Source organism: Leucoraja erinacea, chromosome 26, assembly GCF_028641065.1.
Source record: "Leucoraja erinacea ecotype New England chromosome 26, Leri_hhj_1, whole genome shotgun sequence".
In the NCBI taxonomy this organism is placed as follows: Eukaryota; Metazoa; Chordata; class Chondrichthyes; order Rajiformes; family Rajidae; genus Leucoraja; species Leucoraja erinaceus.
The window spans coordinates 7429490-7444908 of NC_073402.1; the positions used below are offsets into that span (position 1 = coordinate 7429490).

Sequence of the window (15419 nt, forward strand, 5' to 3'; positions counted from 1 at the left end):
CTGTGCCCTGTTCTTGGTGTTACCATCATGCAGAAGGTACAGAAGCCTGAAGTCCGACACAACCAGGTTCGGGAACCGTTACTTTGCAATCATCATGTTCTTGAACCAACCTGCACAACCTTATTGTACCTCACGAACGGAATATTAACAGACCACTTCTTGCACTACTATGAACTTGTTTTCCAATTGCGTTTACACTAATATCCTGTTATTGCAGTTTTTTTCTTTTGATTGTCTTGTCGAATTTATGTATGTGTTTTTGTGTGCTGTTTAGAGTCTTTGAGCCATTGATGCTGCTGCAGGCAAGATTTTATTTGTACCTGTACCAGCACCTCACTGTACTTGCACAAGTGACAACTAATTCCAGTCCCTGCTGCCTGCGACAGAGGAAACCTCTGCCAGTGTCCTTCACGAGCCTCATCTCCCAAAAGGTTGGAGAGCTGTTCCCAAAATTGCAAGTAATAATACCCTACCTCCCATCTCTCCCCCCCCCTTCACCACCCCGTTTCCCGGTGTGCACACATTCCATCCATCTAGAGGCACAATCGACCTGTTGTTTACAATAATCTCATGAGAGAACCAGGGATTAGGGCCAACGTGGCCTCTATTGTGGCATTTCAGATAGGTTTGAGAATGTCCTTTATTTGTGCTTAAAGGTTATTCTTTATTTCTATTGGTGTAAAAGAGCAGGGAGACCTTAAATGAAGAAGAGTCAGAAGAAGGGTCTTGACCCAAAACGCCATCTATTCCTTCTATCTAGAGATGCTGCCTGTCCTGCTGAGTTACTCCAGCACCGTCTGTCTATTTTTGGTATAACCAGCATCTGCAGTTCCTTCCTACACAGAGACACCTTAACATTGGTCTGAAGAAGGGTTTCGGGCCGGAACGTTGCCTATTTCCTTCGCTCCAGCATTTTTGTCTACCTTCGATTTTCCAGCATCTCCAGTTCCTTCTTAAACACCTTAACATTGTCTGTGAAAGTTCCATAAAATACAGGCTATTAAACTTGCCATCAAACAAACTGAATAATAACAGTCTATTGCACTTTATCTATTTATTGTGTATATATATATATCGTCTATGGTATATAGACACACTGAACTTTTATCCCCTGTTCTGTATTGTTTACATATTCTGTTGTGCTGCAGCAAGCAAGAATTTCCTTGTCCTATCTGGGACACATGACAATAACATTCTCTTGTCTCTTGCTCAAGAATGGACTGTGCCATCTCAGTGTTGCCTTTACCTTGTGTGCATTGCAAATTCTTGCAGTAGCTGGCATGTAGATGCGATCTTTGCAAGTAGCTGCCAAAGAGACATGTTCTTCGGCACGTCCTGAAGATTGAATACGACTTAGTTCAGCACTGAATAATGATTTCTCTTATTTCAGGTAGCCCCAGCATTCCTTCTCTCTCTATTCCTCCCCACCCAAGTCACACTAGCTTCTCTTTTTCACCCTACAGACAGCTTACAATGGCCTGTTTCCAATATCATCGTTAATTTTTTGCATATCTTTCATTCATTATTCTTTATCTCTCCACATCACCGTCTATATGTCTCGTTTCCCTGATCCCTAATCAGTCTGAAGAAGGGTCTCGACCCGAAAAGTCACCCATTCCTTCTCTCCAGAGATGCTGCCTGTCCCGCTGAGTTACTCCAGCTTTTTGTGTCTATCTTCGGTTTAAACCAGCATCTGCAGGTCCTTCTTACACAAGGGTATTTTTAATCTGTTCCTCACAATTGTTGCTAAATCTATCATCCTATTTGAAACTAATTGATTGTCAGGGAATTGAGGACTAAGTGGAACTGGCACAGAAGAACATAGAACATTTTACAGCATACGACCAGGCCCTTCGGCCCACAACATCTGTACTGAACAAGATGCCAAGACTATAATTTATCTACCGGCACACAACCCACATCCCTCTATTCACTGCATATCCATATGCCTATCCAAAAGTCTATTAAATGCCACTATTGTATCTGCTTCAACCAGCATCCCCAGCAACGCATTCCAGGCATTTACCACCCTCAATGTAACAAATAACTTGCCCCGCATATCTCCTTTAAAGTTTGCCCCTCTCTCATTAAAGTCATGACCTCTAGTCTTCGGTTTTTCTATCCTGGGAAAAATGGTTTTTGAAATAATTTTATATACTTCTATCAGGTCTCCCCGCAACCTCCAGCGTTTCAGAGAAAACAATATGTTTGTCCAACCTTTCCTTAAAGATAATGCCTCTTAATCCAGACAGTATTCCAGTAAACCTCTTCTGCACCCTTTCCAAAATCTCCACATCCTTCCTGTAATGGGGTGACCAGAACTACATACAACACTCCAAATGTAGCCATATTTTTTTATCATCCTGAATGGCAAGGCAGTCTTGAAGGGCCGAGTGGCTACTCCTACTCCTGTCTTTTTCTGATGTCAACATACAAACTACAGCTACTTTCATAAACTTTGCTCTCACTTCCATCTTATCAACTAACTCCTAAATAGTGAAAAATCCTCACCAGTTAAAGCTGCTGTTGTATTTCATACAGGTGATGGTGCAACGGGATGTTGCTCTGCACAATCTCAAGACAGTGAAGTATGTAGAAATATATGGAAGGAATTACCTGGGGTATCTTAACAAAAGTGTAACTCAAAGAAAGCTGTAAATCAGTGTGTAAAGTAGTCCGAGTTTAGTATTTTTTGGTTTAGAGATACAGCGCGGAAACAGACCCTTCAGCCCACCGGGTCTGCGCCGACCAGCGATCCCCGCCCATTAACACTATCCTACACCCACTAGGGACAATTTTTACATTTACCAAGCCAATTAAACTACAAACCTGTATGTCTTTGAAGTATGGGAGGAAACCAAAGAACTCGGAGAAAACCCACGCAGGTCACGGGGAGAACGTACAAGCTCCGTACAGACAGCACCCGTCGCTGGGATCGAACCCGGGTCTCCAAAGCTGCATTCACTGTACGGCAGCAACTCTACCGCTGCTCTACTTCATATTGGAAGTAGAGCCCCACCAATTTATCTCCAAACAATCAATGGATAGGCTATGCTCCAATTCGGCAATTTGTTCTTGGGAATAACAGTTCTCAAAGAGGTATTGTAGACAGAAAAAGCAAGATGTCCTATCCATATCCTTCTGAATACTGAAGCTCCCTTTATAGAATGTCTTGAAATTAATTACCAATCTGTAGTGCTAGCTGCACATTCTGCTATTCCAAATCATAGATTATATTGGAACAGAACTAGGCAGCATAGTGGCATAGTGGTAGAGTTTGTGCCTCATATCGACAGAGACATGGGTTCGATCCAGACCTCGGATGTTGTCTGTGTGGAGGCTGCACATTCTTCCTGTGACCGCGTGGGTTATCTCCGGGTACTCTGGTTTCCTCCCACATTCCAAAGGCGTGCAGGTTTGTAGTTTAATTGGCTCCTGCAAGTTTTCCCCAGTGTGTAGGATGAAAATCTCGGATAACATAGAACCAGTATTGGGGTAATAGTTGGTCGGAGTGGACACGGTGGGCAAAAAGACCTGTTTCCATGCTGTATCTCTAAACTAAACTAACAAGTTATAGTCGGCACTAAAGACTAGGATGGAATCAAATGATTGGTATAAAGATATTCTGTTCAATGATAATGGCAAATGGTGAATTTTGATCCACTCAGTCACTTGCAAAATTAGATTTTGTACTGGTGCTGGTTTACACAAAAGTACAGAAAGTGCTGGACAGTTTCAGGTCCTCACCCGAAACGTCACCAATCCATGTTCTCCAGAAATGCTGCCTGACCTGCTGAGTTACTTCAGCACTTTGTGTCTTTTTTTGATGCAGAGGGAAATGTCTCTGTTCCTCCCATACTCCAAATCGAGTGAAGCCAGTGAGTAATTAGAGGGAATCGATTTCAGTCACGTTCTTCGTGATTTCTCTTGGGACTTCCTCAGGGAAGCCCCAACTTGCAATCACGTCATTGCAGAGACACCACCACTATTATAAACTGGTTTCTAGGCTCACCCAACGGTAAACACACCTCACAAGGCTGACACTAAATCTCCTGGCACTACAATAACTAAGTTGTAAACAGGAATTACATCATCCTCCATCTATCCAAAGTGGAAATCACATCTTCGTTGCAAGCGTGTTTTATGACTTAGTGCAGGGGTCGGCAACCTACGGCCCCCGGGCCGAATGCGGCACGTAATCCGAAATCAACCGGCCCGCAGGCATACTTTTGTGTCCGTATTCATCCGGCCTGCAGACTTCCGTCATCTCTGGTACTTCCCGGGCTCGAGGCCGCGGCGCCCAGGCACGGTGACGCAAGGACGCAAGGAGGCCGAGAGCCGAGCGCCGCCGAGAGCCGACAGAAACGTCACCCATTCCTTCTCTCCAGAGTCGCTGCCTGGCCCGCTGAGTTACTCCAGCAATTTGTGTCTATTCACAAGTACTCTTTGTATCTCTGTGGAATATATAACTGGTTTGGACTGATGGTGGGATGGGAGATCTGCTGTCCATATGCTTTCTGTAAGAGCAATTGATTTATTGCCATTGTTTATGTACCTCCCGTAACCTGTTCCAGTTCAGGTGCTTACCAAAACATAATGTTTGGCATTGTTGATATGGCATATTTTGCATAGTGCATATACTGCATGGTGGAGTATCTTGCTCCGCTCTATGATCTTTGGCCAGTGTTCCGGGTAGCGTCCTAGAAGGGGCGGGATCTAAGTGACACGTGATTTGCTGCCTGCCATCCAGGGCGGAATCCATTTGTACACGTGATAGATGTGGCCCGCCAGCCGCTCACAGACACGCGTCCCGACCCGTATGCAGAACAAGGTTGCCGACCCCCGACAGTGTCTGTTGAATTTCCACGGTGATACTATTTGATCCATAGACTACCTTTGAGTCTTCAGTGAGATGAAGGCAAAGCTGTTTGCTGAATCTGCATCTGAAGTGAGAAGATAGCTGCAGGCTTAGGTTTATTATTGTTACATGTACCAAGGTACAGTGAAAAGGTTTAATTTTGCTTGCTATCCATTGAAGACAGACAAGACATGAATATCATCAAGCCAATCTCAAGTACAAACTTAAGAAGGGAAATATACAGTGTGCAGAAGATAGATTCTCAGTATTGTAACATATCAGTTTCAGAGACAAAATCCAATGTCTACAATGAGGTAGGATGGAGAATTAGACTGTACGCTAGCTTATGGAAGGACTGTTCAGAACCCCATTTGCTAACAGGGGGAAGGGGAAGACACTGTTCCTGAGCCTGTGGTGTGTGTCTTCAAGCTTCTGTCGTGGAAGATGTTTAGTTCCATAGAGGAAGGATCAATTGCTAATGGGTAAATATCTTTCCCCAGAAGCCCTTCACTTGAATTACCCAGGTGGAAGCATGCAAGTCTGATCTGACATGCGCTCTGGCTACATTAAAAATTACTTCCAAGTTACAACGTACTGAAATTATTTGTCTGAAGAAATAGCAAGTCAAGGAAACCAAAGATCAAGTCAACAGAAGCCTGGAAAGTATAAATTGGAGGCTGCAAATCACTTCTCAATCACTTTCTCTCACCTTCACTTACCATAGGCCACTGACAATACACAATAGACAATAGGTGCAGGAACAGGCCATTTGGCCCTTCGAGCCAGCACCACCATTCAATGTGATCATCCCCAATCAGTACCCCGTTCCTGCCTTTTCCTCATATCCCCTAACTCCGTTATTTTTAAGAGCTCTATCTAGCTCTCTCTTGAAAGCATCCATAGAACCTGCGTCGACAGCCCTCTGAGGCAGAGAATTCCACAGACTCACCACTATCTGTGAGAAAAAGTGTTTCCTCGTCAGGGCCTGTCCGACTTGGGCGATTTTTCCGCGGACTGCCTGCGACTGTCAAGTTTGCGGCACTCGCTGCAAAACTGGGGACTGAAACGGCGACAGACAGACACACACCATGATGAACAGGGGGGTTAAGACGGCTAGCACAGTGTACGGTAAGTCCTTTAAAAGAGGGAGGGTGAGGGGGGAGGGGAGTGAGGAGAGGAGAGGGGGGGAGAGAAGGGGGGAGAAGGGGGATGGGGGGAGAAGGGGGGAGAAGGGGGGGGGGGGGGGAGGAGGGGGGGGGGAGAAGGAGTGGAGGCACTTTTAAGAAGCCAGACAACTTTTACTAAGCCAGAGATACACAGCTGTGAAGTTCGGCGGGCATTTAACATTACCGGTCGGTTCTCCTTGGTTCTGAAAACTCGTGCTTACGTTTTTTCCCCCCAATGAGCCAATGAAAATGCCCAGTCAGCGAAGGCGATTAACTAAAACTACCTACGACCACCTCGACTACCTCCAACTACATGGCGACCCCACTACAACTGCACCTACGACTACAAAAGTATCGATTTTCTCCATGGCGACCAATTGTTGAAAAATTTGTGGCGACCATACTGAGGCCGCAACTAGTTCCCAGAATGCGGGAACTCCGCGCGACCATGAAGGAGACTCACCAGAGACCACCAGCGAACATGTGGACACCATGTGGCGATCATGTGGAGAGCGCAGAGTCTCCTGCACTCGCCTAAAAAGTCGCCTTAGTGGGACAGGCCCTTTACTTCCATCATCGGTCATCAGTTTTCTAAGCAACTTCCAGCAGATGGGCAGCACGGTGCCACAGTTGATAGAGCTGCTGATGCACAGCTCCAAGGTGGCGGATTTGCCACTGACTGCTAATGCTGTATGTGTGCAGTTTGCATGTTCTCCTTATGACTGCATGAGTTCCCTCAAATGCCCAGCTATCCTCCCACGTTCCAAAGATATGCTGGCAGGAAATAGGCTATTTGTATGGTTAGGTGCTGGAAGAACTGAAAAAATTGTCGGAGAACACATTAGAGGGAAATAGATAAGAGATGGAACAAATGTGAATGATCAGAGAGCCTACTAGGATGCGGTGAGCAGAATGACCTCTTTCTGTGTCATGCGAAAGTATGAAATAGGAATATGTATGCTTGAGGCATAAAGGCCCAAAATCAAGGTTGCCTTGGGCCTCCTGATCCAAGAAGAATTGTCAACTCCCTGCATACCCATTAATAAACTAAATATCACTTTTTAAAAAAAATGTCATTGTCCTGACATTGTGACATTGCAGCATCCTGACAATGTCAATGATACAGTTAATGGCTAGACTCTTAACACCATTGATGAATAGAGGGATGGTGTGGTATCAGTGCACAACCATATGGAAGTGGAAACACAAGTAGACAGAGTGATAACGAGGGCGTATGGTTTGCTTGCCTTCACCCGTCAGAACATTGAGTATACGAGTCAGGAAGTCATGTTGTAGCTTTATAGCACTTTGGTTAGGCCATATTTAGAATATTGCGCACACTTCTGGTCACCCTATTACAGGAAGGATGTGGAGGCTTTTGGGGCAAAGAGGAGGTTTACCAGAATGCTGTCTACATTAAATGGTATTAGCTACAAGGAGAGGTTGGGCAACCTTGGATTGTCGGTGGCTGAGGGGCGACCTGATAGAAGTATATAAAATTATAAGCGGCATAGATGGAGTAGACCAGGGATGAGGTCTTTTATTATTTTAATTTTAATCTTAAAATGAATGTATTTAAAATACCAAAGAATAAAAGAAGATTCAACAAAATAATCCTCCCCGACTGACGGCCACAATTAAAACATTAGTAAGTCATGAGGGCTACTTTAACAAATTAATGTACATTTTGAAGTATATCTAATTGAAGTTTCGTGGATGTGGCCTTATTAGGTTACAGCTAACTTAATGCAGCATTCCAACATGAAAAGATTCCCCACCCCTGGAGTAGACAGTCAGAAACTGTTTCCCAGAATGGAAATGTCAAAGACTACTCGCATAGCTTTAAGGTCAGAGGAGAAAGTTTGAAAGAGATGTGCTGGGGAAGTTTTTTTTACACAGAGTGGTGGGTGCCTGGAAGTGGCTGCCAAGGATGGTGGCGGAAGCAGATACGATTTAAGAGGCATTTAAGGGGCTTTTAAATAGGCACATGAATATGCAGGAAATGGAACGATATGGAGGCATGCAAAGATTAGTTTAACTTAGAGTCATGGTCAGCAAAGGCTTTGTGGGATGTAGGGCTCCTGCGCTATGCTTAAGTTTTACTTTAGAGATCCAGTGCGGTAACAGCCAAGAGCAGAAACCGCTTGTTGACAGTTGTAAACAGACCACAAAGCAGCAGTAGGGAGGTTGGGGATAGCATCAAGCAGGAAATTAGGGATGCGTGTAGCAAAGGTACCATGGGTGACTTTAATCTACATATAGATTAGGCCAACCCAAATTGGTAGCAGCGCTGAGGAGGAGGATTTCCTGAATGTATACAGGATGGTTTTTTAAACCAATACGTAGAAGAACCGACAAGAGGACGGGCCATTCGAGACTGGGTATTGTGTAATGGGAAGGATTAGTTAGCGATCTTGTTGTGCAAAGCCCCTTGGGCAACAGTGACCATAATTTGGTGGAATTCTGCATTAGAATGGAAAGTGACACGGTTAATTCAGAGACGAGGGTCCTGAACTTAAAGAAAGGAGACTTTTAAAGGTATGAGACAGGAATTGGCTAGGATAGACTGGAAAATTATACTTCACGGGTTGACGGTAGATATGCAATGGCAAAGACGTAAACTCCAAAAAATGTTTATCCCTATCTGGAGAAAAAATAAAATGGGGAAGGTGGCTCAACTGTGGCTAACGAGGTAATTAAAAGGATAGTGTTAAATCAAAGGAAAGGGCATATAAATTGGCCAGAGAAACAGCAAATCAGAGGGCTGGGAAATTTTAGAACAGAGGAGGACAAAGGGGTTCATTAAGAGGGGGGAAAAAGAGCATGAAAGAAAGCTCGCGGGAATATAAAAACTGACTCGAAAAGCTTCTTCAGATATGTAAAAAGAGAAAGATTAGTGACGACAAATGTAGGTCCTTTACAATCAGAGACAGGTGAATTTATAATGGGAAACAAAGAAATGACAGAACAATTAAACGAGTACTTTGGTTCTGTCTTCACTAAGGAAGACACAAACAATCTCCCAGAAATACTAGGGGACTGAGGATCTAGTGGGAGGGAGGAACTGAAGAGGATCAACATTAGTCAGGAAATGGTGTTAGGTAAACTGTTGGGACTGAAGGCAGATGAAGGCCTGATGGTCTGCACCCCAGAATATTCAAGGAGGTGGCCCTAGAAATCGTGGATGCATTGATGATCATTTTCCAATGTTCTCTTGACTCTGGATCAGTTCCTGCGGACTGGAGGGTAGCCAATGTAACCCCACTTTTTAACAAAAGGAGGGAGAGAGAAAACAGGGAATTATAGGCCAGTTAGCCTAACATCAGTAGTGAGGAAGATGCTTCAGTTGATTATTAAAGATGTTATGGCAGCGCATTTGGAAAGCAGTGACAGGATCAGTCAAAGTCAGCATGGATTTATGAAGGGGAAATCATGTTTTACTAATATTCTGGAATTTTTTGAGGATGTAACAAGTAGAATGGATAAGGAAGAGCCAGTCGATGTGGTGTATCTGGACTTTCAAAAAGCCTTTGACAAGGTCCCACACCAGGGATTTATGTGCAAAATTTGAGCACAGGGTATTGGGGGTTGGGTACTGACATGGATAGAGAACTGGTTGACAGACAGGAAGCAAAGAGTAGGAATTAACAGGGCCTTTTCAAAATGGCAGGCAGTGACTAGTGGGATGACGCAAGGCTCGGTGCTGGGATCCCAGTTATTTGCAATGTATATTAACGATTTAGACAAGGGAATTAAATGTGACATGTCCAAATTTGTGGATGGCACAAAGCTGGGTGGTATTGTGAGCTGTGATGAGGATGCTATGAGCTGCAGAATGACTTGGATAGGTTGGGTGAGTGGGCAGATGCATGGCAGATGCAGTATAATGTGGATAAATGTGAGGTTATCCACTTTGGTGGCAAGAACAGGGAGGCAGATTATTCTCTGAATGGTGTCAGATTAGGAAAAGGGGAAGTACAACGAGACCTGGGTGTGCTTGAACATCAATCACTGAAAGTAAGCATGCAGGTACAGCAGGCAGTAAAGAAAGCCAATGGCATGCTGACATTCATTGTGAGAGGATTTGTGTATCAGAGGAAGGAGGTCCTACTGCAGTTGTACAGGGCCCTAGTGAGTCCACACCTGGAGTATTGTGTGCAATTTTGTTCTCCTAATTTGAGGAAGGACAATAATGCTATTGAGGGAGTGCAGCGTAGGCTCACAGGGTTAATTCCTGGGATTATTGAATGGCAGTGCTAGCAGTGTAAGCCGAATGGCCTACTCCTGCACCTATGTTTCTATGTTCCTAACAGGCCCTTCGGCCCACCTCATTTTTTACAGACCATTGATCACCCAAACCGTACTCAGGGGCAATTTACCGAAGCTAATTAAGCTACAAACCTGTAAGTCTTTAGAATATGAGAGGAAACGCGAGCACCCGGGAAAACCTAAATGATCACAGGGAGAATGTACAAATGTACTATTCTGTATTATTCTTTATATTTCAGACCATTAATCTTCCTGTTGAACATGCTAAATATCTCCACCCTTTCAACAAAACAAATGATGTAATTTTGTTCCCAATTCTAATATCTACATTAAAAACATATTTTATCAATTTCAGTTTGCTTTGCATTAAATAGGAAATTGCACTAAAATCTCTAAACACGGCACATAATGCAATTAATTTAAATGTGTATCCTGATATTATGGAGTAGTGTATTAGCCTCTGATGTATCAATGTTCACTTGCTGAACTTCCAAGATTGAAGAAACATGTTGTGCAGAACTATAAATATTTGTGAACGGTTTTATTATGCAGCAGATGTTTCAATATCTCTGCTGCTTGCCTTGAGCATGTACAAGGCCAAAGATACTGGAAAAACCTGAACAATATATCCTCTCAACCACTATCAGCCAACCCTAACGTATAACATAGACAAAAAAACAAAAGTGCTGGAGTAGCTCAGAGAATCCGGCAGCTTTGTGGAGGTGAAGTTTCAGATTGGGACCATTCTTCAGACTGATGTTGTGTGGGGGGGGGGTCAAAGCCGGCAAAGAGAGTTGGGGATGTGGCAACGCCCGGCAAGTGATGGGTGACACAAATGAGGGTGCATGATTAATAAATGGGAGGAGATAGTGACAAAGGCTAGAGGAGAAAAGACGACAAGAGTGTTACATAAGAAAAGGAGGGAGTGAAATTGAAAGCCATACGTGGAAGTGGGCAGGGAGGAAGGACGAAAGGGAAATGTAGGGTCTAGGAGATGGGAGCGTGAGTGGAGAGTGAGCATATGGAGGACAGGAGGGGCTAGGGTGGGCGGAACATGGGAGATATGTGTACGCACTCACGTGGGGTAGTGGGCGGTGGCAAAAAGAGAGAGTGGCCAGGGAGGGGGTGTGCTGAGGGTGGTGCGGAGGGGAGTTGTTATTACTTAAAATTGGGGAATTCAGTGTTGTGTCACTTTCCCAAGCTGACTATGAGATGCTGTTCTTCCAGTATGGTGTGTGGTCACATTTTGGCAATGAGGGAGGCCCAGGACAGCAAGGTCGGTGAGGGAATGGGAAGGGGAGTGAAAATTTAAGTTGCAGAGAGATTGGCCTCTGCGGAAAGTGCAAAGGGGCGGGAACGGGAAGATGTGACTGGTGGTGGGATCACATTAAAGTTGGCAGAAATGTCAGAAGATGATGTGTTGGATGCGGAAGTTGGTGGGGTAAAAGGTGACGACCACGGATCCTTGATCCATCTGGGAAGGAGGGGGAGCGAGAGCAGAAATGCCGGAAACGGAGGAGACACACAACAAAGCCGGTATCCACATCCACTGAAGAAAGAGAACTCAAGATTTGCTCAAGATTGTAGCATTTACAGTATCTTGTGTCCCTGTTTAAAATGGACAAGAACGCCAGCAGATGTTTTGGGGATGATAAACACAAAGTGCAGGAATAACTCAGCAGTTGCTGAGCAAGTGCTGAAGTCATCTATAGAGAAAATGGATGGGTGACATTTTGGGCTAGAACTGTTCTTATGACTGAAAGTAGAGGGGAGGGAACTGGAGGTAGGAAAAGGCCAGACCAAAATAGGACTGGCAACAGATGTCCAATAAAGGGTGGAGCCCATAATGGCCCATTGTTGGTTGCGGAAGAGTTGATAACCAAGGGATACAAGGATACAATACACTGTGTAAACAGAACAAATGTTTGGCACTAAAAGTGCTTGTTTTCTTTAGTGATAAGATAACAACCAGAAAACATGATAAATGATTCTTGACAATACATGGGGTGGTATAGAACAACATAAAAGTAATAATTCACTAAAATGGCACACAAACGCCTCAACTTATTCAGGAGACTGAGGACACTCAGCAGAATCCAATGACTCTTACAAACCTCCGCACATGCTCCATAGAAAGCACACTGTCAGTTGCATTACAGCTGGTTTTGGAACAGCTCTGCCCAAGCATGCAAGAAATTGAGGAGAGATGTGGACAGAGCCCAGTCCGTCACAAAGACCACACTCCTCACCATTGACATCATCTACACTTCATGCTGCCTCAGAAAAGTAGTGAAAATAATCAAAGACTTATCCCACCCAGTCATTCCTTCTTCCTGTTCCCGTCAGACAGACGATACAGAGGCTTGAAAGCGCTTATCACCACTCAGGAACAGCTTCTTTTCCTGTTATCAGATTTCAATTGCCCCTTCCACAAGCTAGGGTACTGTCCAATTCACCTCTAACTCATTGCAGACATTTGACTTTGTCAATGGAAGGATAACGCTATCCTGCTGAGAACTATATTCTGCATGCTGTATCTTTCCCATTGCTCCACCGATTGTACTTGAGCTTGGCTTCATTGTATTTATGTAAAGTATTATCTCATTTGATTGAAGGGCATGCAAAACAAAGCCGTTCAATCTATTTCAGTACACGTGAAATTAATAAACCTACAGTATCTGCGCTATATTCATCTCAGGTCTTTAAAACAATTTCCAAACGAAATAAATGTTAAATTAACAAGCACAACACTCATCAAGATTATCCATGGAAAAGATTATCCATATTTTGTTTACATAATAACTCCACCTTTGGGAAGGAAGAGCTATGGAAGGAAAGGGCAAACCACCATTCTGTTTCATATTCCTTCGAGACGTATGTAAACAAGTTACTGTGTAGGAAAGAACTGCAGATGCTGGTTTAAATCCAAGGTAGACACAAAATGCTGGAGCGGGACCGGCAGCATCTCTGGAGAGAAGGAATGGGTGACATTTTGGGTTGAGACCCTTCTTCAGACTGATGTCAGGGGAGTGGGTAGGACAGAGATAGAATGTAGTCAGAGACTGTAAGTCTGGTGGGAGAACTGGGAAAGGGGAGGGGATGGAGAAAGAGGGAAAGCAAGGGCTATCTGAAGTTAGAGGTCAATGTTCATACCACTGGGGTGTAAACTACACAAGCAAAATATGAGGCTCCAATTTGTGCTGGGCCTCACTCTGACAATGGTGGAGGCCCAGGACAGAAAGGTCAGATTGGGAATGTGAGGGGGAGTTAAAGTGCTGAGTAACCGGGACATCAAGTAGGTTAAGGCGGACCGAGCGGAGGTGTTCAGCTAAACGATCGGCAAGCCTGCGCTTGGTCTTGCCGATGTACAGGAGTTGACACCTGGAACAGTGGATACAGTAGATGAGGTTGGAGGAGGTGCAACTGATCCTCTGCCTCACCTGGAAAGACTATCGGGGTCCTTGGATGGAGTCGAGGGGGGAAGTAAAGGGACAGGTGTTGCATCTCATGCGGTTGCAGGGGAAAGTACCTGGGGAGGGGGTGGTTTGGGTGGGAAGGGACGAGTTGACCAGGGACTTGTGGGGGGAATGGTCTCCGTGGAAAGCAGGAAGGGGTGTAGATGGGAATATGTGGCCAGTAGTGGGATTCCGTTGGAGGTGGCGAAAATGTTGGAGGATTACATGCTGTATGCGAAGGCTGATGGGGTGGAAGGTGAGGCCAGGGGGGACTCTGTCCTTGTTACGAATGGGGGGGAGGGGGAGCAAAAGTGGAGCTGCGTGATATCGAGGAGACCCTAGTGAGAGCCTCATCTATAATGGAAGAGGGGAACCCTCGTTTCCTAAAGAATGATCATCTCCGATGCCCTGGTATGGAAAACCTCATCCTGGGCGCAGATGCGGCGTAGACGGAGGAATTGGGAGATGGGGATAGAGTCTTTACAGGAAGCAGGGTGGGAAGAAGTGTCGTCAAGATAGCCATGGGAGTCAGGTTTGTAGTAGGTGTCAGTCAATAGTCTGCCTCCTGTAATAGTGACGGTGAGATTTAGATGTCGGAGATGGTGAATTTGAGTGCAGGATGGAAATTAGTCGTGATGTTGATGAAGTCAGTGAGTTCTGCATGGGTGCAGGAGGCAGCACCAATTCAGTCGTCAACATAGTGGAGATAGAGTTCGGGGATAGGGCCAGTGTATGCCTGAAATAGTGATTGTTTGATGTACCTTACAGAGGCAGGCATAGCTAGGGCCCATGTGAGCGGCCATAGCTACGCCTTGGATTTGGAGGAAGTGGGAGGAATCGATGGAGAAGTTGATGAGGGTAAGGACCAGCTCTGCTAGGCGGGGGAGAGTATTAGTAGATGGAAATTACTGGGTCTGCGGTCGAGGAAGAATCGGAGGGCTTTAAGACCCTCCTGGTGGGGGATGGAGGTGTAGAGTGACTGGACATCCATAGTAAAGATGAGGGAATGGGGGCCTGGAAAACGGAAGTCACTGAAGAGACGAAGAGCTTGTGAGGTGTCTTGGACATAGGTACGGAGGGATTGGGCCAGGTATAGTAAATAATTAGGTGGGACATGAACAAGTAGAAACAATGGGTCTGCCAGGACAGCTCTGTTTGTGCATTTTGGAGAGAAGAAAAAATCGGCCCTTACGGGGCTGGGTAACGATAAGGTTGGAGCCTTTCGAGGGCAGAAAGTTGGAAGTAATGAAATCAGAATTGGCGTGTGACATTAATGTCTGTGGGGTCATGATTCAAGGATAAATAAGTAACAGAATGGATTAAAGATAGACATATAAAGCTGGAGTAACTCAGCGGGACGGGCAGCATCTCTGAAAAGAAGGAATGTTTCGGGTCGAGGCCCTTCTTCAGACAGAATGGATTTAGTTTTAAACAGACTAACATTACAACTGACAAGGAACAACCAAATGCCAAATTTCACACAAACAGCATTAATTAAAAAAATTTAAACTGCAAGAAACGCCACAGGTTTCTGCGTGTCTTTTTGCTTCATGAATTAATTTGTAAAAAAATAACATTTGATCTCCAATAATTTCACTGAAACTACAGATCACAAAGATTTTAAGCCATTAATATTAATTGTCCATAAGGTATAAACGTTGCTGTATTTTT

The 15419-nt window shown here is 44.7% G+C and overlaps 1 protein-coding gene across 4 annotated transcripts in view; it reads right to left on the reverse strand.

Moving 5' to 3' along the window:
* Positions 1-15419, reverse strand: part of inpp5b (inositol polyphosphate-5-phosphatase B) — a 135423-nt gene that overhangs the window by 75018 nt on the left and 44986 nt on the right. The window lies entirely within an intron of this gene.